The following is a 21,510-nucleotide window of genomic DNA, read 5'->3' as shown; positions in this document are numbered from 1 at the left end:
GAGCAGATGATCAATTTTACAATTATGTAGAATAAACTTTTAAAAAGCTAACAAGAGCAATTAAGGTAATCAGTTGTCAGAATTTATGAGCATTAGTTTTCAAAAGGAAAAATAATGGGATATAGTAGTAACAAATGCATTTTTCAAGTGTTTATGCTGGTACTCACTTGAATTTTCTTTTCTCACTTTCTTTTCTAAGTCCTTTTCTGAAAAGGAATTTAGACAAAAGACCTTTGAAGATTAAGTTATTTTTATCCATTAATATCTGTTTTTAAGTAGCAGTAACATTCAAAACAAATAAGTGACAAAAATAAGCTATACCCACGGAGCTGTGGGTATCACTGATTTATTTATAACCAACTGATAAATAAATAGAGTGGGGGGCATTTTTTTTGTTGTTGTTTGTATGCTTATTTGTTTGCAGGCATTTTCAAGTAATTTAGGTTTTGAAGGCTTCTCTTTTTTCATATTAAGCATTCTCCTGGTGGAACTGCAGAATAGCTTGCAATGTGTGAGAAGGGTTGATGTTTCAGCCTTTCTGCCTAATCTTTTATTTCTTGCTTATTTGTAGTGTTCTACACTACTGTACTGGTCCAAATCCTCTTTGCTGGCAGCACCATGGGATCCCATAAAGATACGGCACTAGTTTAGTGAGAAGTATGTTGAAGAAAGGAATGTTGAAACAGTACATTGAGGGAAAGCAAGAGGATAAAAACATGAGAGCAGGAAAGTTGAGAAATGATTTCAGTCTTCTGTAACAGGTTTTAAGTAATGGCATTTGGCATTGTAGTTTTCAGAACTTCAGAGGAAACAAAAAAAGAGAAAATTATCATATTTTGTCAAGGAGGGGAATTTAGACTTTGAATTAACAGTGAACTAAAGGAGGATAATAGGTGTGAATTGAAACTAATTGGTGTTTCAGATCATTGAGTTACTTGAAAATAACATGTGTGATGAGAACTGTGGAAGTTAAGTCTCTCTCTTAAATGCCTAATTAAGCACAGCTTTGTTAGGCATGGGGGAAGAAAAATGTTATGTCTCTGCTTTGTACTTGACTGACATTTAAATGGACGGTCAGTCAAAAGATTTAGGTTCTGTGTGGTGAAGTTCTCTTTCTGATTAAGCTGATCTACTGGTCCAGGAAGGGATGATGCTCTGAAGCATACAGGTGGGCACAGGTATAATCAAAGTTGTTCAGAAAACATTGTATAAATCAAAACAGGCAGGTAGTTGGCATAATGGATGAACATTTTCAAGTGAATTGTTAACCTTCATGCAGAATTCCTATAGCTGAGTATCTAAATCTGCTCCTGTGGTCGGAATTAAAGCACATCCTGTGGTCGGAATTAAAGCACTCACATATCTGAGTTAGGTTATGACAAGGACAGCAAAAACGAGTTTTCCAGTGGAGAAGTATCTATTAAAAAGCATGGAAGAAATTCCCTTCTACTCCCTCAAAAAAGGACCAACAATTGGTTAAACTTATGTAAACTAAATCGGACAATTTGACATGAAAGATCTTTTGCTTTCCAACCAACTATTGGGCTTGCTGGCTACAATCCAGTAGGAAAAAAAAAAAAAAAAAAGAACAAACAACAAAATGTGAAGGATAAACACTGTCTATAGCAGGTGGAGGTAATGCCTTACCATATACAAATACTTTTTGTGTTGTGTAACCTGGGGACAATTTAGCAGACAATTTTGTACTTAGAAAAATTATGGTTTATACGGAAAAGGAGAACCAAGGATAATGAATTGTCTACATCTGAAAATACCACAGTAGATCTGAAACACATGTCCTACCACACTGTCTTATGAATTCAAAAGCAAAGGAAGGAAGAGAGATTATTAAATTTAATTTCACTCCCTCATATCACTTTAAAACAGATGTTTAAAAACAAAAACTTATCCCATCTTTCCAGTATTTATTCTTAAGTATTTTGGGATAAATATTTTGTTACTCAAGACCAAACATAAAAACAGTGGCCCTTATTATTACAACAAGAAAGAAAGGATTATTTTAATTATGTGTATGCAAACCTCTGTTTATCTGTAGAAAGAAAAAAAAAAGAAAAAAAAAAAAACAAAAAAAATGAGAAGTCTGTTGTGAGAAGTATGGTTTATATGTCTGTGTGTATATGCACACATGGGTGGCTGGTTGGTTCCAGGGGAAGTTGATCCTCAAGGCTTCCCTTCCTCGCCAGTTTTTTTCCTCTCAATCTCACACAATCAAGTGCTGATATTTTTGTGGGAATATAGCTTAGATGAATTGTGAGTTACATATTTAGGAAATAGGGAGTCATTTGATGCATTTTCTCAAGACTAAAGCATACAGATTGTTTTCTGATACAATTTAGGTGTCTGTAAGTAAAAGAGAAACTTATTAAAGCTGACATGTTATGAAAATAAGTTATTTGTCTTCACATTCCTACTAAATGTGAAAGGTAAAATTATGCGACTATTCAGGTAGGGCTTTGCAGTCCAATAGACTTGTCTGCAGTATTTGACTCTGCACTGCAGTAGCTACTCCAGTTCTGTGTTTCCAGCTTTGAGATGTAAAAGAAGAGGGACAAGAAATAATCAGTTTCTCCAGTGGCATGTTTTGCAGAGTTTTCATCCAATTTCATAATTATCAGCAATAGCACTTTTTCTTCCATCTGATTAATAAATATTGCCTAATTTATTCTCACAATTGTCACAATAATCTGAATTTTTTACTCTTGAACTAAAAAATATCATTTTAGACAAGAAACAGAGTCATAAATATTAATCAGAGTCCATTTCCTCTGTGAAATCAATTTTAAAGCAGGATTAGGGCTGTCCTTATTTCCGGTCTACATCTAATCTCCAGGCACCTGTTCACTTGTTCATAATCTGTGAAACTGGTTTCTCTGAACCTTGTTGCCAGAGGATAGCAAATAGAAAAAATGAAGAAGCTTTTCATTGTAATTTGAGCTGGTTTCGTATCTTTTACTTCAGCTTTTTTCCCATCCCTTTAGGTTAACGTTTGCTTTGTACCTATTCTTGGTGAATATATTTAAAGGAAATTAAAGTTTATGGTTATATTCTGAAGTGTAGCACATGTAAGTGTTATCCAGAACTTTCCATTCAGGGAAGTGCAAAATAGATTTGTCTTTTCATTTGTTTATTTGTTTGTTTGTAGTAATATGGAAAAGAAAGATGAAGAGAATGAATGAGATGATGGAGAAATACTCAGCCAAAGCCACTGATGCTAATCATAGGATTAGCATAAAATAATCATAAGATGTTCAGGATTATGTTTTTCACTTCTCTGAGGAACTTGTATGCAATTGCCCTTTCCTGTGAGGCAATGACTGTACCACCACCTCCTTTGGTTTAGCTGTCAAAGTTTAGCCTGCTGATCTGAGTCATGGAGAAGACTGTCTTTGTAAGCATCGTTGATGACAGTGGACATGGATTGAGGTCACATTCCTCAAAGATTTTACCCCTTGGCAGGAAATCAACCTAACCCTACTTGACTGGTAAAATGTCATGGAAATATGATGCAATGTATGATGATGATATTGAAACTCAGAGCAGTTTTGCTTGGAATACTTTTCTGACATCCTATAGAGAAGTTGTTTCTTTTTCCCCTGCCCTCTGTGTGTTGTGAATTAACTCTGTGAATCAAGTTTTAAACAAAAATAAGCATTTAAAAGCTTTTTTCTTTGCAAATATTTTCCAAAATTTGATACTGCCTGGGTGCTTATCCACATGAACATGATGGAATGTTTCGCAATCCAATTTCTATTTCTTTCTTATTCTCCTTTAGTCATCAAAAGAACTTTACCTTTTAAACATTTGACATTTTGCTTAAATTCAAATATTAAATATTAGTGAGATTTTAATCTGAAACGAAATATAAGTAGTTCTACTTCAATTTTGTTCCAACCTTGTGTTCACCTTGCAACTATCACAGAGAAGCCTGAAATATTATTACTATAATTTTTGACAAGCTTATCTCTGAAGAACATTACATGAAGTCTGAAAATCTGACTTCCTATTGTCCACAGGACAAAGAGTTATACCCATTCACCGGGGCAAGAGATGGGCATGGCTATTAAATAGCAATGTTTCAAGGTTTTATAAAGCTGCAGTAAAATATTCAAAGCAACTGAAAAATTTAATGTTTAGGGAATTTGTTCAGGATGTTAAAATGAAAGGTACAATTTAATCGATGGCATGCTAATAAAAATTAGCAGTTTTCAACCCTTCTTCATGAAAAATGAGACATTCTTTAATAATTGACTGAATACTCCAGCACCCGCCACCTCTGAGCCATTGGAGGTTATTTTCAAAAGATGACCAGAATACAGAAACACTAAATATTTCATCTTAACGATAATGTATGCTGCAAAAGATTTGAACTTTATATTGAGCTTTGAATTGACTTTTGATAAAAGACATACTGGAATTTCTCTCTCTCTTTTTTTCCTCCCCCCCATTAACTTTGTGCATGGAGCAGAGGTCAGAGCTAGCATTTAAATTCAGACTTTTTTGCTTGTGAAATGGGTATATTGTTGGTTTTATTTATTCTTACTGTTGTGATTTTAAAAATTTGTCTGTATCAATTCCAACTAAGCGGGTATGTATTTAAAGAGATGATATAAATGTCCAAATTTCCATTGTGAAATATGTCCCTATTCTACTGAAGTCAAATGTAGCTTTACCATTGAAACACTTTGAAAGCCTTCTGCTGTACATATCTGTGAACCCAGCTGTGTCCTACCCATCTATATATGTGTATTAGTTAGAGAATCTACATTACATATCATTGATACATGATATTACATATCATCGATACAAATGTCTATCATGATGACATGGTCTGTTGTTCAAGACACTTAGAAATACACTTCCTAATTTTCATGACTGCCTACAACACAAAACCAGGTATTTCCTCCATGTCTGGAGTTGTTTCTTCTTTTTTTTTATTTTTTAAAGGAATCTCAGAAAAGCGGTTGTTTAACAGGAGCAAGTCTCATCAAGTTCTCTTATAAAAGTATTTTTCAGTCACAGTTCTATTGTCCAATTTTTCTTCTGAATATGAAACAGCAATTAATATACCAGCATTAAAAAAAAAGAAGAGGGGAAGGTAATCTTTATTCTTCAAGGCAGTAGTTCTTTTTCTTGATATATTGCTTTTGCCCCTTTATAATTATTATGCTCTATTTACTATAGAATTTAAGACTTTTCATTCCTGAAGGATGGGATGCCACCAAGAGAGACCTAGGCAGGCTCAAGCAGGAGGACCTCACAAGTTTCAATAAATCCAACTCCAAGGTTTTGCTCCTGGGTCATAGTAACCCTCTCTATCATTACAATCTGGGGGGACGTAAGAGTGGAGCACAGCCCCTACTGAAAAGGACTTGGGGATAGTGGTGGATAGTAATCTGGATATGAGTCAGTAATGTGCCCTTGCAGCCCAGAAAGCCAACTGTATCCTGGGATGCATCAAAAGAAGTGTGGTCAGCAGATAGAGTGAGGCAATCCTGCCCCTCTTCTCTGTGCTGTTGAGACTTCACCTGGAACACTGTTTTTGGGTGTGGAGTGTTCAACACAGAAGAGGTGTAGACCTGTTGGAATGCACATGGAGGAGGGCTACAAAAATGGTCCATGGTATGGAATACCTCCCCTATGTGCACAGGCTGAGAGAGCTGGGTCTGTTCAGCCTGAGGAAGAGAAGGCTCTGGGGAGACCTGAGAGTGACTTTTCAATATCAAAAGGGAGGCTGTAAGAAAGAATGAGACGGACTCTTTAGCACGATCTGTTGTGACAGAACAAGGGGAAATGGTTTCAAACTAAAAGAGGGGAGATTTAGATTGGACATGATGGAAAAGGTTTTTGCACAGTGAGAGTAGTGAAGCACTGGAACAGGTTGCCCTGAGATACACTGGATGACCCATCCCTGGAGACATTCAAGACCAGGCTGGATCAGGCCCTCAGCAACTGATCTAGCTGAAGGTATCCCTGCTTATTGCAGAGAAGTTGGACTAAATGACCTGTAAGTGTCTTTTCCTATTTAAATGACTATGATTCCATGGCTTAAGAATACACAGTGTTATGAATATATATATATATATTTCAGCATATAGAATTAAAAAGAGAAAAAAAGCTCCTAATTTGTCTTGCAACGTAGCAATAATAGCCTACCAGTCACGTAGTTCTCTCTTTTGGAAGAATTTCAAAAAAAATAAACATTATCTCTACTGTTTCCAAATATGAGATATGTGATCAATGGTTCTGTGTCAGAGTGGAAAGCCGGTCACAAGCGGTATCCCTCAGGGGTCAGCCTTGGGACCGGTGCTCTTCAACATCCTCATCAATGATATAGACAATGGCACTGAGTGCACCCCCAGCAAGTTTGCAGATGACACCAAGCTGAGTGTTACAGTCAGTACATTGGAGGGAAGGGAAGGCATACAGGGGGACAGTCCTGGACAGGCTGGAGAAGTGGGCCCATGGCAACCTAATGAGGTTCAACAAGACCAAGTGCAGGGTGCTGCACTTTGGTCAGGGCAATCCCAAGTGTTTATACAAACTGGGGGAAGATTTCCTTGAGAGCAGCCCTGAGGACTTGAAGGTCCTGGTAGATGAGAAGCTGGACATGAGCCAGCAGTGTGCTCTTGCAGCCCGGAAGGCCAACTGTGTTCTGGGCTGCATGAAAAAAGAGGTGGCCAGCAGGGAGAGGGAGGTGATTGTCCCCCTCTACTCAGCTCTTGTGAGGCCCCATCTGGAGTACTGGGTCCAGGCTTGGAACCCCCTGCACAAGAAGGACATGGAGCTCTTGGAATGAGTCCAGAGGAAGGCCACTAAGATGACCAGAGGGCTGGAGCACCTTTCCTATGTGGAAACATTGAAGGAACTCGTCTGGTTTAGCTTGGAGAAGAGAAGGCTCTTCCTGTTGTGGCCTTCCAGTACTTAAAGGAAGCATATAAACAGGAAGGGGAATGGCTGTTTCCAAGGGTGGATAGTGATAGCACAAGGGGGAATGGTCTTAAACTGAGGCAGGGGAGGTTTAGGTTAGATATCAGGAGGAAGTTTTTCACAGAGAGGGTGGTGGGTGACACACTGGAACAGGTTGCCCAAGGAGGTTGTGGATGCCCCATGCCTGGAGGCAATCAAGGCTAGTCTGGACGTGGCTCTGGACAGTCTGGTCTAGTGGATGTTGACTCTGCCCATGGCAGGGGTTGAAACCACGTGATCTTGTGGTTCTTTTCAACCCAGGCAATTCTATGATTCTATGAGTATCTGTATTAGGCCTTGTATTTTCCCTAAACGAAACAGTTAATAATTACTATTCTAAAAAATGTCTTCAGGCATTTATACAGTGCCTACCTAGTCACTTAGAAGAATTTAAAAACTACAATCTTTTGTTATATCTGACTGTCAATAATGCAATATCTAACTCTCAATAATGATTTTTTCCTTCCTGAACTGACCATTTGAGATTACCTCTTTAGAACAGTTCTGTTCAGAAAAGAGAAATGAATTTATAGTTTGGAAAGAGGAGCAGTCAAACCATTTGTATGCTCCATTTCATATCATCTTCTTTTCTGGAAACAAATAATTCTTTCTTTCTTCTGTTACTTTTATTGTCTTCATAGAATCACAGAATCATAGAAGGGCTTCCCTTTGGAAGGGATCTTAAAGACCATCTAGTTCCAACCCCTCTGCAATGGACAGAGTTACTAAGCACAAGATCAAATTGCCCAGGATCCCATCCAGCCTGCCCTTGAATGCCTCCAGAAATGGGACTTCCATAGCTTCTCTGGGCAGCATGTGCCAGTGCCTCACCACACTGAGTAAAAAATCTTTTCCTAATATCTAGCCTAAATCTGCCCTCTTTAAGTCATTCCCTCTTGTCTTATCAATATCAGACTGTAAAAAGTTGATACCTTTCCTGCTTGTAAATCCCCCCTTTTTTCCTTTATTACTTTTCTTTTCTTTTCTTTTCTTTTCTTTTCTTTTCTTTTCTTTTCTTTTCTTTTCTTTTCTTTTCTTTTCTTTTCTTTTCTTTTCTTTTCTTTTCTTTTCTTTTCTTTTCTTTTCTTTTCTTTTCTTTTCTTTTCTTTTCTTTTCTTTTCTTTTCTTTTCTTTTCTTTTCTTTTCTTCTTTCTTCTTTTCTTTTCTTTTCTTTTCTTTTCTTTTCTTTTCTTTTCTTTTCTTTTCTTTTCTTTTCTTTTCTTTTCTTTTCTTTTTTTTTTTTTTTTTTCCATCAACAAAGGGTGAGATGGTTCAGGTGCATTTTATACTTTAACTACTGATTTGTTTTCTGTGGTGTTATCATTTGCACTCTAAGACTCTGAAAAGTCTGTTGACAAAGAGTATCAATGAGAGGCAAATGCATTCAACAACTCCTTGTCTTAAGCCTTGTAAAACAAATAAAACTTGGGATTTACTCCCACCATCAAGAAAGTTGGTGTCAAAGTTCTTGCTATCTGGAGTGGTATGAGCTGGTGCAGAAAAGGAAGTTTGGGACTGAAGGATGATGCCAAGGTCTATGGGAGACAAAGAGGAAGTCTCAGTCATAGTAGGAGAAGATAAATTGGAAAAAAATACAGAAAACACAAAATGTTTCTTGCTTTGCATTATTTAGCTGAATGAAGCTTGGAACCTACAAATTCACTTCATCAAGGCAGAGGAAAGAAAGAACAGAGAGGGCATCAAAACACATATACTGCAGCAGATCAGTGACTGTGCAGCTTCTGCAATCAAGCTCTTTGAAGGGCACGTGCTAAGCTGTACAAGTTTGAAGTCAAAATGTTTATTTCGCTCAGTTATTCATGGTGCTGGTTATGAAATAGCATTGTGCAAACAAGCGTATCTTTTCTTTTGGTCCCAAACACTGACATGAGTGTGAGGTGGCAAATTCCTGCATTGCCTGGGGTTTGTGGGAATGGGGAATGACAGTCCTGACTGATCTCTGAGCAATGGAAGCAGAGCATTTCTTGCTGCCACCAGCACAGCAGAGGCTCAGTTCGTTCCCGTATCAAGAGAAGTAATTTCTTAGTGCTTCTTTCTGTCTGTATTATACAAAAATTGCAAAGAGAAGTATGGTGCTGCAAAAATATTCACCACTGTGTAATAGTTGGGGTATATGCATGTTACATTCTAATTACCTTAATAACTTTAATTGTCTAATTATTATAAAGCATTTGAGAATGCACCAATGTCTTACTGTACAATTTTTTGTTCACGTGTAAGCTGTAGAAAGAAGACTGAGGAGGAAAGCAGCACCAAACTTAAATTGAAAGCTTCACTAAATGAACAACTCCTTATCTTCCAAATATTCCTCAGATATTCTAACTGTTGACAGTAGTTCCTTTGCTTTTCTTGAGTTCATTTTCGTATTTGAAAGTATATCAATGATACATAAAGCATTGGAATGAAAAGTAGAAGAAGAAAATATAGTGACCTTTTTCAGCTACCTCGCAAATACACATTTGCAGTTGGATATACGTGCACAAAAGTCTCTCATGAGAACTTTGTGCAAGGAAATGCACCATGTCTGTCACTAACAGAAAAAAGGAAACGTCATCACTCCAAGTGGTGTTGATTAAAACAAAAAGGATTTCCTGGTGCCAGCAGTTGAAACAACTGTGTGAAAAGTAGCAAAGAGGTATTACTGTATTGTTGCAGCTTTCTTAGGAAAATTCCAAATAAACTTAAGGATTCTTGTCAATATTTGTACAAGAAAACATGCTGCTGCATGGTTCTGAGGCGCTTAGAATACCTGTGCATACACTCTTGTCCCCATGTGCAAAATTCTTGAGAAACTTTATTACAACTGGACAAAAAAGACATGCTCAGAGTTTGGTGCACTCTTTCTCATGCTAATATTTACAACATTGATCTGTTATTGTTGGTATTTGATCTACATTTCTTCCAGCTTGAGTCAATGGAAGGCACAGCTGCTGGAACTGTGTATTGTGTGGGCAGCATGCCTTTGTGTTCTGCAGCTGAGGAGTTCTCATGGCTACAATGGCAAGTCTGAGCACACTAAATCAGGAAAGATTATTGTTTCATTTATTGACTGCGCAAGTTTAAAACAGCAAGTATATCATTTGTTTCATGTTGTATTTGTTAGGGTCATATTCACCAAAAGCTGGGCACATGGTCACAAATATAGGGTAGCTGTACTTCCAGCAATCCCAATAAGGAGAAAATTACAAACATTATTGAAATGAAATTGGGCGGTTGGTTGCTTTCATGAGACACAGCCTCCCACCTGCCTTCTCCCATCCATCCATTTGTGAAGACTTGCTGCAAGCTTCCCTTCATCTTTCTGCATCCCAACTCCTTCCCAGTAAAGTATTTATCCTACCGTACAATTTGTTTCAAGCAAAGCTGGTTTCATAGTGGAAGACAAGCAAGTTCAATTTTTGAGCTTAGTTCTCCAAATGTTTCTTTCACATAATGGTCTACAGAAAAAGGAAGGCAGTAATTTTAACTGGAAAGAAATATCACATTGGAGTAACAAAAAAGAAGGGAAAAAAAGAGAGAAAAATCTATTTAACACTTTAGGATATAATGATATTTGAATAATATATTTTTCTGCCATTTATTCAGTTGCGAAGGAACTCAGTGAATAATAATAGCTGCTGTCAAAGATATTTATATTTAAGAAGGTCTTTATGTAAAATCATTTTTTTTATCAGGAGTGATTTTTCTCCAGGAGAATTCTGCCATCTCCTAGCAACCGATATGGCTATCTTTTTTAACAGACGCTGCAGTAACAATGGGTGCCTAACCTTTATATGGAAGCATTTGCACATGTACAATCAGGTCACTTATGAATTCAAACCCAGTTTTTAGGGTGCTCTGAGGGAGACACTGGCTACCACTTGATCTACTGCGCATTTCATCTACCCAAGATTTTTTAATGGCAACCATTTTAATTGTAGTTGAATATTTCCCAGTGAACTTCCAACTAGATCTGCAAATGGACACACAACTGACTTCTTCCTGTTTTCTATCCCATGAAATGAATAGAATCATTTATCAGCTTAGGTTTTATTTCCTTCTTCTTTCTGATTGTGTCATTCTACTTGCAAAGCAGTAGTATCACTAAAACTTGCCAGCTCAGGGCTTCTTTAGATATATAAGTGTTAAAAAAGGGCACAAAGACCCATATCTGCAAGTGGATAATTACAGTTTTGAGGTCCGTAACTAAATTAAGTACCTATCACTAAGGGTAAGTTCTTTCACTTTCTTCACTCGATCATTAAGGTATTGTGAACCATGTCGATTCAGAAGATTTCCCTGAGGGGAAAATCTCCCTAACTGGAGCATGCTCAGGCCTGTTTTGTTGGTCAGACTTGATTCAGACTGAGGATTGTGAGTGCACATACCACGAGTGAACTCTGTGAAATAAAAGAGAGTAACCTTGCAAAAAAAAAAACCCAAAACCAAAACCAAAAACAAAAAACCCTCAGTGTGGTACCCCAGGAGTTGTGTGCTATGTAGCTTCCAGAAGCTCAGCTCCCTCAGGATGTCTGAGCTATAGCCCAAAGGCTATTCTGAAACAAGTTTCACTAAGATACCCTCCACATTTCTGCTTTATAAGTAACTTAATAGATGTGTATATTTATCTACAACTTTTGGATCACATTATAGACGTCTCCCTATAACTTTATATGTTCATGTTTTTACAGATAGCTTTCATCAAGTAGGTTCGATGCTAGAGCAGTACTGCCTTGAGACTGTAACACTACAGAGTGGTTTTGGAACCAGCAGTTCTTTTAAATTACATTTTTACTTATGCTACTTTTTTTTACAGAAATTTTTAATTTGTGTAAATCATAATTGAAATATTTGATTTGTGAAGGACAAAAAGAGAAAATCTTGAACAAATTAATATTAGATTAATTCTATTTACTACACAAGTTACTGAATAATAAAACTAGTGCAAAATTTGCAATGGATAATTTGCTTCAAAAGTGAAAGTGAGAAATTTAGCCTCGTTTTCTGTTTGCAGAGTATCAGTGATGACAAGCCTCTGTTTTGTATGGGCATAAAATGGGAAGGGTGTCCTGGGTCATGTGGAGCAGCTAGTACCTCCTTGGTACCACTCTCTTCTATTCCTGTCAACCACATTGCATTCAGAGATGTACCAAGTTCTATCTTAAAAATAATTGAGCTGCTATCTTATTTCTCTGGCAATTGGAAACCCTCCTCAAATTTTCCAGTGCAATCTTACACAAGATTTTTTTTTTTTTTTAATCAGTCTTGGATGAACTTTTATTTTTCAGCTTTACTAGCTTTTCTTCTTCTCTAGTGTATACTCTTTTCTCAGCATCTGGTTTGCTAAATTAAGCAAGCATCATCTAAATCTTCTTTCTATTCCCTGGACCATTCTTCTTTTTTATGTTTTTATTTTTTGGTATCTGTACAGATTTGTTACTTCTATTTTTGTTTGACTTAATTCAGCTATCTCTTTCTAACTTCATGATAAGTTTGTAAGCATTAAATAGCCAACATTTATTCATTTAGTTTTGGTTGGTCTCAAGTAGTTTGTTATTCATAGTCTTTCTTTAAATCTTTTTATTTTTCAGCTTACCTAGCATCTATTGATATTACAGTATTCAGTGGGCTGAATCAAACTCAAAATAGGAGGATGGAAAATGTCACGTTGTTTTCTCTTTTGAAGGTTACATTCAGAATTATTTGCAGTATTACCAGGCAAATAAAATTAGATCATTTTAGAACCATTTAAAGATTTTTTTTCTGCATCACACATGCCTTGCCTAGGGTTATAAGACAAGAAATCATCTCATTTTATTAGAAATTTATGATGGCAGTGATTAAAAAATATTTACAGTCTCTCTTCCCATGTCTAGCCTGTTCTGTGTCTATTAAACCTTCTTTTCAATCATTCTTCATGGTCTTCTTGTTACCTGTAATGAAATTGCTAGATGGCAATGGCTGGATGAGTTATTACTGACTGATTTCAATGATATTTCTTTTTTGCTTACAAAGTTAGCTTCTTTCCCTTGTTACTTGTGTATATAGCTAGACTCTAATTAGCTGTTTCCTATTCAGACATCCCAAATGTCTCTACTTGACTTCAACTCGAGTGAGTTGAATATGCAATAAATGAGGAAAGAGCTGCAAAGAAGGAATGTGATTTCTAGGGGGGATCACTGGTAGATCACAAACTAAGGTATGTATCTGACATAATAAGTCACAGGGCAGGAGAAGGTTTTGGTTCTGAGCTGAAAACATGAAATAATTACCTAAAAGAGAAAGTGATAACAGAGAGCAGTTGTGCAACACTTCCTGGATCTCTGACTTGTTACTTATGTTGTCCTTGATCTTTCTCTAGATGTTTGCTGAAGTTGCTTTCTGAATCAAGTTAGATTTTGTGTATTCTATCAAAAAGGCAAAGGTGAGAAGATAATTTGGTCAGTTTTTCTTTTGTAATACAACAAATAACGTGCTGCATATAACCACTGATCAAGAAAGCTTTTGATTAAGTAAAGGTGTAATTTGAAGAAACATATTTTTGCCAGTAAATGCCGAAGGTTAGTCTCTGCAGTTAGGGAAATGGTTCCTTTTCCCCGATGAAAGCAGAGGGAGTAGAGGGGCTGATCCTTTTCCTGCCTTGGGAAACATTGCTGCACTGGAGCTTGCTTTCGTTATTGGCCGATGTACTGAGAGCTCCCCCTCCTGTTTTATCTTCCTTTTAAGCGCGTGCAGATCTCATCTCAAAATCACAGATTTCTGATGTCATCCATTTTTTTTTCTCAAGTATGATGTATCAACACAGAGAACACTTTTCAGTGCTGATTACAGACGTTTCCACAAGTTTAAGGCTAAATTAAGAGAATGGGAAGAAGGGACTTCTTCCCAGGACTTTCACATGCACTTGCACTTTTCACATATTTAACTTTGGAAATATGGAATTTATCATTCTTCTTAGTTTTCTGCCTGTAAGAAGAGATCAATAAGATTTCATCCTGTAGAGAATTAATGAAAATGTTGGGAATTTTATTTTTAAAATTTCACATATATATTCAAATTAGAAAAAAAAAATAAAAAAAGAAGTAAAGTTGTTTCTTAGACAGCCAGATTTAAGGAATATCACCTGTTCAAATTCAAGGAGGGACACCACGGAAAACCAAGGAAAAAGTGATTAGAATGTCATATTAGTGGCTCATTACATGGGGGCAAGAAGAGCTGAAGTCTGGTGAAGAGGATCAACTTGTGACTTTGAGGGAGAAGTATATCAAAAGGGGTTGGATCCACACTATAGAAGGTTCTTAGTTGTTACCACATCCTTAGTACAGAAATTGAATGTAACATAGATGATTATATATAATAACAAATTTTCATGAGACTGCTATTGGTATCATATAGACTTCTAATTCAGAAAGCATAGAATCTTGGATGATGGTGTACATCCTTTGTAATGACTTCATTTCTCTAGATTACTTGATAGCTAATGAACAGCTGCAAGGTCCCTCAAAGGTTGGTAATAGAGTAGAATTCCTAACAATCAAATTTTTATTTTCCCCCAAGGGAAAGAGGATAGAGAAATAACTGGAAATAACCTGCTGGTAAAGTTAAACGATCAAAGAAACAGATGCTTGCTTTTGTGGAACATTGTTCACTTCTGTGCGAAATGCGGGTTGCATAGTTGAATGTCAATAGGTGGAAAATAAGGATTAAATATCTGTCTGTAGTAGATATTTGTAACATTCACATTACTTATCCAATGGAGAAGAGTGTTGCATATCTTTGTGACAGACATAAAGAAACAGATCTCAAAATGAAAAGCAGTGACTACTGAGGTACCCAAGATTATGACAGCTACATTTTATTTCTATAGACAGCACAGATCTCCAACCCTGAGTTAATGCAACATTTAGAAATTGTTCTTTAAAAAAAAAGTTAGATTGTTGTCGAAAAAGATTCTCTATCACTTGATATGACATTTCAACATTTATCTTTTCTTGCCTTTTGTATTTTACTGTCTTGTGTCCCTTTACCTTTTCCTTTTATTCAGAGAGTTTCCTATTCTATCTGTTCTTCACTACTTTCCTCTACATCCTCCCTCCAGATTTGTCTTCTGAATCAAATACTTCTATTCTGTTTTCTCACAGTAAATTTATCCAAAGAAAGTGGGTATATAAAACACAGGCAGAAGGGAAGATTTGAAAGTCACAAAATCTTCTCTTTGTGTAAGGCACTGAAGAAAATGAATAAGAATAAAATTACAAGAAATGTAACAAAGGTTAATGATATTTTGGACTGTCTTATGTTTTATTTTTCAAGGGTTCTTGCAATTCTTTTTCCACAGATGAAGTTCTTCTGGAAAACTACTCAATTAGTTTTTCATTTTTAGTTAAGAAGATAAGCTAGATTTCATAAGATCTTTTTTTTCTCAGTGTACTGAGATAGAAGAAATTTATTCCCTATGTTTGAGATTTTTAGACATATGTAGATACATTTTAAACAAACTTGTATGAACAAGAAGACATTCCATTTGTGGGGTGGCCTTCCCTAATCGTATTTGTCTTCATAAATTCAGAGAGAACACAGAAGGACTCAAGAATCTTTTTTTTTTCTCTCTCTTCCTTCCTTCCTACTTTTCCTTTTCCTTTTTCTTTTCCATTTATTTATTTATATATTTATTTATTTATTTTTCTCTCTTTCTCTCTTTCTTTCTCTCTTTCTTTCTCTCTTTCTTTCTTTCTTTCTTTCTTTCTTTCTTTCTTTCTTTCTTTCTTTCTTTCTTTCTTTCTTTCTTTCTTTCTTTCTTTCTTTCTTCTTTCTTTCTTTCTCTCTCTCTTTCTCTCTTTCTCTCTTTCTTTCTCTTTCTTTAGTTCTACTTCTCCTGTTTAACCCTCCTTTACTGTCTTTTGTAGCCTTGCAAGAGATAGACACAAGTCTTGAAAAGTTCTGGGAACCAGTGGATGACACATATCTTGAAAAGTCCTGGGAACCAGTGGATTGCAAAACATAGTTCTGGTGACATGAGAACTCAGTAAGTCACAGTTTGAAAGCTGAGACTGGATGCCTGGGAAAGAAACACTGATGTCTGAAAGGAAACAGGGCCTCAGGAAGGATACGGTGAGTCTGGGACTTGCAGAACTCATTGTCTCTAGAACTGCAGTTGCTGAGACATTTCAGTGCTTTAAAACAGTGCTTTTGTTTTGTATGCAGAAAGGAAGATTATACTTTTAGCTTAAGGCTTGAAACGTCAGGCTTGATACTCCATGTGATTTACTGATTCCTTCATTTCTATGAAGCTAAAGAAGACCTGAAGATACCAGTGTATCCCAGGAGATGGAGATCTTAAAGATCCTGACTCTTAAAGGTGAATGTGTTTTAAAAAAACCTTACTTAAGGATGATTTCATAAGTGAATCGCATAAAAAAAGGGTGTTCACGTCTTTTGTATTGCCTTGATTTTGGGTTTGTTTCCCAGAGGAAATGCTGCTATTCTCTTTCTGTTACATGGTTCACTTTTCTTACAACTCCAGCCTACTGTCAAGCTTGGCAGACTCACATAGTTACGGGAGGGTTTCTGGATCCCACTGCTGTAAAACTGCTCAATAACCCATGCCATTCATTCTTCAGGGACTGGAAAATGAGTCTACTTCATTGCTGTTGTGTGTGCCACATACAGAGGAGTTATGGAGAAACAACAGCAGCAGCCAGTGAAGCATCTGTATTTGGCTGGCCACAGTAATGGACAAAAAGGAGGATTTTCTTCCTAATTCTTCATTAACATTAGCGATTATGTGTTTCTTTGCTGATTACAGATAACTCAGGGCAGAAAACAGTGACAAGAAGGTAAGAGATTGTCTGAAACAGATGGAGAAATGTACTGGAAAGGAAAGGGAAAGAGTGAGGTCATTGCCCTGAAGATTAAAGCACAATTCAAGACTTCTTCCTATCAGAGAGGAATATAGCAGAGGAATAGTTTTAGAGGTTGGTTTTCATCTGTGTTGTTTTTGTTTGTTTGTTTGATTTGAGTACGTAACAATATGGAGTATAGAATAGGAAGTGAACAGACAGAACACAGGTGATGTAACAGTTTTTCACTCTTATGTTGTCTCTTTAAGGCAAATGACTAGAAATGTTTACCCTGAGATTGCTGACCCTAATACATGGCTTCTGACTGTTGGTTATTTGTACAAGTTCCAGTATGGTGAACCAGCAGCAGCTGTGTTTCACAGGGTGTGGTAGCAGTACAAACTGGCTTAGTAATTTATTTATTAGTAGTGTCACTTAGTTTTAAAAAAATGTAATATCTATATTATGGATTTGCAAACATTTTACACAAGAAAGATTTTATTTTCCAAAAGTGCATTTAGTTATTTTAAAAATATTTCAAGCCACTTTCAGCAACTTCAAGCCTATATGAGTTACCAGAACAGTCTCTATGTATTACTCAGACTGAATCTCTTTGTATTTGAGGGTAATGAATGGTAGTATTAAGGTAGTTCTGTTAATATTTGACTACTGTCTCTGTTGCTTTACCATAATTATTCTCCTTGTGACGTGTTGCTGTAAACCTGGGGAGATGTGTATATTATAGTAAAAATTTAAACACTTTAGAATCTCTAAATTAAGCAGATAAATAGAAAATGTTAAGCATTTATTGTGTATTTCATTTTCTGATCTCAATACATTTCCCAGTGAAACAAAAAAAACCTGAACAACTTTATTAATATATTTCATGGCATTCCTGTGTTATGGGAACAATATATTCTCAAGCGCTCCATGCATCTGAAATTTGTCTCGATGTGGCCCATTTATTTTAATTTCGGTCTGTCAGTAGAAAAAAAGAAGTAATTAAACTTGTGACTAGCATGGAGAAACGTTTTGCGTTCTAAACTGTAGCTTGATACCCAGTAGTTTCTTTATATTTCTTCCAGTTGTCAGATCAAAGTCTCTCAAGTACTATAACTCAGCCATGCTTTGATTAATTACTTCACACAATGAATTTGCAAATTATATTTCTGAAGTGATTTATGTACTTTTTAACTCCAATCAACTCTCTCTCCCGCCTGCTTTTTTTTTTTTTCCTTCCTCTCTGCTCCAATCTCTGCTCTGATGTTATTTTATGCTAAACAAATCTGTATAAATAGAGCGAAGTCTTACCTGAACAGTGCAACTGAGCACAACTATAGAGATCACTTAAACTGACATCACCCAACAGCAGTCCTCATCAGGTCATAAGTCTCACTGCTTTGTGCAAATACATGAAGTCCCTCCCTAAAAATTCCCAGCTACAGGCGTTTTGTTCCAGATAGAGCTACTGGAATAGCTGAGCTGAGGCAACATTTAAGATGCATGTTCAAACCAAATATTTGATTACTGTAGTTAGACTCTGGTAAATGGTATTTGGAGAAGTAATAACTTGTTTGCAACAGTGATCTGCTTGTCTGGGCAAAGTTTAGTATTTATATTTGTGATTTCATTGGACAGTTTCACATGACATACTGTTATTCATTTTTCACCCATTTGCATTGCACAGTGGTATCTAATCTCTCTTTGAAGGTATTGTGTTCATAAATATCCATGCTGTCCATACAACTTGATCTGATATACCTCTGAAAGAGTGTGAAGATTTACTTCTCTCACTATCCCTAAGTCATCTCCTTAGCTCTGAAACAATGTGTACATTCACCACCTTTAGAAGTAATTTAAATCTAAGTGCTGCTTTGTTTTTAATTAAGGTGTTAACTGGACAAGGAGATAGACTTGGAAATGATGATCTCCAGAGATCCCTTCCAACCCCTGCAATCCTGTGATGTGGCACAGTGATGAAGGACCTATACTGGGGTCCTGTTTACACACATGACTGGAGTAATGTCCCAAATGCTCTCATTCCTTCTCACCACTTCAATTTAATTGTTTTGCACATCCATATAGGAAACTGCACAGAGTACATGTTTAATGCTAAATGAGCTGAGATCTTGAAGAATTCACTCCTTGATTTGCTTTTAAAGTATACTAACTCGTCTCTGTGAGACAAAACCCAGCAATGGTTTTGGGGGACTGTGCATTCTGAAGGCCCCTCAAGACAGGAAAAATAGATTCCAGTAAAATTCAGTAAATTTGGCTCTTTAACACTTTTGGCAAGCTTTACACTCTGGAACATTCCAAATTCACGCCATGTCCATGACACATAGCAACTTTATTAGTGTGTGATACATAACTTCTGTGCTGGTGGACTAAAGCTTTGATCTCATGATGTTTTAAACACTCTGAACTAGGAAAAAGCCCACAAAAAAACCATGGAAAACCACCAAGATGGGGCAGTGGGGATACCTGTGGCAAATGTCATGCAGATGAAGCCAGTCTGCTGTAGATGAGGATGGTCAAGGCACAGATATGAAAGCATTCTACAGCACCTAGCCCAGAGGTGAACAATCAGTCCCTGAGACAGAAACATTCAGCCATATAGATACAACACCTTTGGATCACGCTGTCTATCTCAAGTCGTGTCTCCAATAACTGTTAGTAACAGAGGCTTGAGGTAATGAGTATACATTTTAATAAAATGTAGAGTGATACTTCTATATAGAATCATAGAATCCTAGAATCCCAAGGTTGGAAAGGACTTACAAGATCATCTAGTCTAACCATCCTCCCATTACCCCAAGCTACTAAACCATATCTCATAGCTCCTTATCCAGATGCCTCTTGAACACTGCCAGGGATCGTGACTCCACCATCTCCCTGGGCAGGCCATTCCAGTGCCTGACCACTCTCTGAGAGAAGAAATTTTTCCTTATGTCTAATCTATACCTCCTCTGGCACAACTTGCAGCCATTTCCTCGGGTCCTGTTTGTTGCCTGGGAGAAGAGGCCAAAACCCTTCTCATTACAACATACCTTCAGTAAGTTGTAGAATGCAATAAGGTCTCTTCTGAGCCTCCTCTTCTCCAGACTAAACAATCCCGGCTCCCTCAGCTGCTCCTCATAAAACTTGCGCTCCAGACCCCTCACCAGTTTCGTTGCCCTTCTCTGGACATGTTCCAGGGCCTCAACATCTTTCTCGTAGTGAGGTGCCCAAAACTGAATGCAATACTGGTTGTGCTTTCTGTCTTCAATTTTAAAAAGCTTAATTAGTCCTGCACCTGATCCTGGACATTGGTAAATGCACATCTATTTCTATTAGCCAGGAAACTTTTCTCAGATAAATTTTCTTGGTCTCTCTGGAACTTTGTATTATCCCAACATTTTGGTAAGAGTTTCAGCAGACTGAAACTTTTTACGATTCCTGTGCAAAATAATCTCCTATCATGTTCACTCTTTTGCTACTGAACTGTTAATTTCACCTAAAAAGCAAGCTTGGAATTATCTTAACTAATATGAACAATACTTGAATATGAATACACTTTACACGGTGCTTAATTTGGTCACTAGAGCCAGGGGCACTATGGTTTCTGTAAGTCTTGATATTGCGTAGTTTAATAGTGCATAGCACTTGTCAAATTTTATTGTAATGTTCTCATGCAGCTGTGCAGTGCCACTATAAGCTGGGACACTGCCTTCATGTTTTAAAAAAGCAAATCCAGACAACTCAGACTGAATGCATATGAGAGTAAAAATGAATCTACATATGCCGTACACTTTTGCATGATTCTCCATAAAGATACAAAAAATATATGTAAAAATCACAAAATTGTTTCCTATTGCTAGATCCAAATCAACAAATGAAAATGTCAGCAAGCTGAGTCTCAACTTTGCATGAAATAATAGTAATGGGAGGGATCTTAATAATACGCATAGGTTAATTTTTGCAGAGGGTGCAGTAAAAGATCTTTTTATGAAAAGAAAACTAGTGACCCCATTGCTTTGTCTAGACATGAGAAACCAATGGACATGCTACAACAGTAATGTATTATAGAACTCTTACTACTAGGATATCAACATCTCTGTGTATTGAAGCAGGAAATTCAAATATTCTTCAGCCATGTAACAAATGTATCAAAAGACTGCATTGTTGTAGAACAAATCAAAATAATACATTCCTGGAAGGACCTCACGTTTCTTAAATTCATTCATCTTATGTTCATTTTTCACCATGATTATACATATCTGTGATGATCTTTGTAAAGTATCTGCTGGGATACATGAAATGTACTTCCTTATAAATAAAAATGAAGAAGTTCTAAAGTAATTATTTCTTTGTACCTATTATTTTCTCCATGTGTATGAATTCAGATACTTCTCTACTGCTTGTTAAATATAGTCAAATCTACCTATACATATTTTGTTTTCTCACTTTATACCTCATTACTATCACTAGGCTGGTAGACCTTTTGCAATATTTTATAGTTTAGGATTTCATGTAATATACATACATTGTTCTTCCCTTTCAGTCTACATGCTGATTTTCTTTCTTTCTTTCTTTCTTTCTTTTTTTCTTTCTTTCTTTCTTTCTTTCTTTCTTTCTTTCTTTCTTTCTTTCTTCTTCTTCCTTCTTTCTTTCTTTCTTTCTTTCTTTCTTTCTTTCTTTCTTT

General features: G+C 36.6%; 1 long non-coding RNA gene across 1 annotated transcript in view; it reads left to right on the top strand.

Annotated features, from left to right (window-relative positions):
- Positions 1 to 21,167, top strand: part of LOC104917420 (uncharacterized) — a 49,908-nt gene extending 28,741 nt beyond the window's left edge. Inside the window, exons 2-4 of the long non-coding RNA XR_796851.4 lie at positions 15,894 to 16,098; positions 16,192 to 16,345; positions 16,608 to 21,167. This is a non-coding gene — a long non-coding RNA (uncharacterized LOC104917420). The remainder of the gene's footprint in view (positions 1 to 15,893; positions 16,099 to 16,191; positions 16,346 to 16,607) is intronic.
- The last annotated feature ends 343 nt before the right edge of the window (positions 21,168 to 21,510 follow it).

The sequence above is a fragment of the Meleagris gallopavo genome, chromosome 1 (genome assembly GCF_905368555.1).
Source record: "Meleagris gallopavo chromosome 1, MGAL_WU_HG_1.1, whole genome shotgun sequence".
Lineage (NCBI taxonomy): Eukaryota > Metazoa > Chordata > Aves > Galliformes > Phasianidae > Meleagris > Meleagris gallopavo.
This window is presented reverse-complemented; position numbering and strand designations above follow the sequence as displayed.